At 40.2% G+C, this 778-nt stretch overlaps 1 non-coding gene across 1 annotated transcript; it reads left to right on the plus strand.

Annotated features, from left to right (window-relative positions):
• The first annotated feature begins 217 nt into the window (after positions 1–217).
• Positions 218–324, plus strand: LOC139865210 (small nucleolar RNA R71). The gene has a single exon (XR_011764729.1). It is a non-coding gene; the product is annotated as a small nucleolar RNA R71 (small nucleolar RNA).
• Positions 325–778: the final 454 nt, after the last annotated feature.

The raw sequence follows: 778 nt of genomic DNA on the forward strand, positions 1-778 counted from the left end.
AAAGTCATGGCTAGAATCGGCTCTAGCCGCTTTAGATGATCGAAAGATATCTTTTTCTTGGTGCCACTCATGCGAGTGGGAGGCTGTGTTATCAATAATTTTGTAAGCTTCAGTTGCGGTTTTCTTCATAATGGATCCACCGGCTGTTATGTCGATGTCTTTTCGTGTAGCAACGTTGACACCTTGGTAGAATATTTGTACTATTTGGTAAGTGTCTAAACCGTGTTGAGGACATCCTTTCAACATCCTTCCGAATCTTGTCCACGCCTCATATAATGTTTCATTTGGCTTTTGCGTGAACGTAACAATTTCTCCTTGAAGTCTCACGGCTTTGGATGCCGGAAAGAATTGTTTAAGAAATTTTTCAACTAAAACATCCCATGTGTCAATCGCCCCTTCAGGTAACGATTCTAACCAATCTTTGGCTTCTCCCTTTAAAGTCCAGGGAAACAACATGAGATAGATCTGCTCATCTTCCACTTCTCGGATTTTGAATAGTGTACAAATTCTTTTAAACGTACGAAGGTGTTCGTTAGGATCTTCATTCAGTGCACCACTGAATTGGCATTGGTTAGTTACCATGTGTAGAATTTGTCCTTTGATTTCATAATCTGACGCATTAACTTCTGGCTTAATAATGGCGTGACCTTGGCCAGTGCGTGTGGCTCTCATTCGATCTTCCATACTTAGAGGTTCCGTTACTTCCATAATTGAATTTGTTGAATACGAATCACTAGAGGATTCTGATTTAATGTTTTGTGGCTCAGGAGGAATAATT

The sequence above is a fragment of the Rutidosis leptorrhynchoides genome, chromosome 8 (genome assembly GCF_046630445.1).
Source record: "Rutidosis leptorrhynchoides isolate AG116_Rl617_1_P2 chromosome 8, CSIRO_AGI_Rlap_v1, whole genome shotgun sequence".
NCBI classification, from domain to species: Eukaryota; Viridiplantae; Streptophyta; class Magnoliopsida; order Asterales; family Asteraceae; genus Rutidosis; species Rutidosis leptorrhynchoides.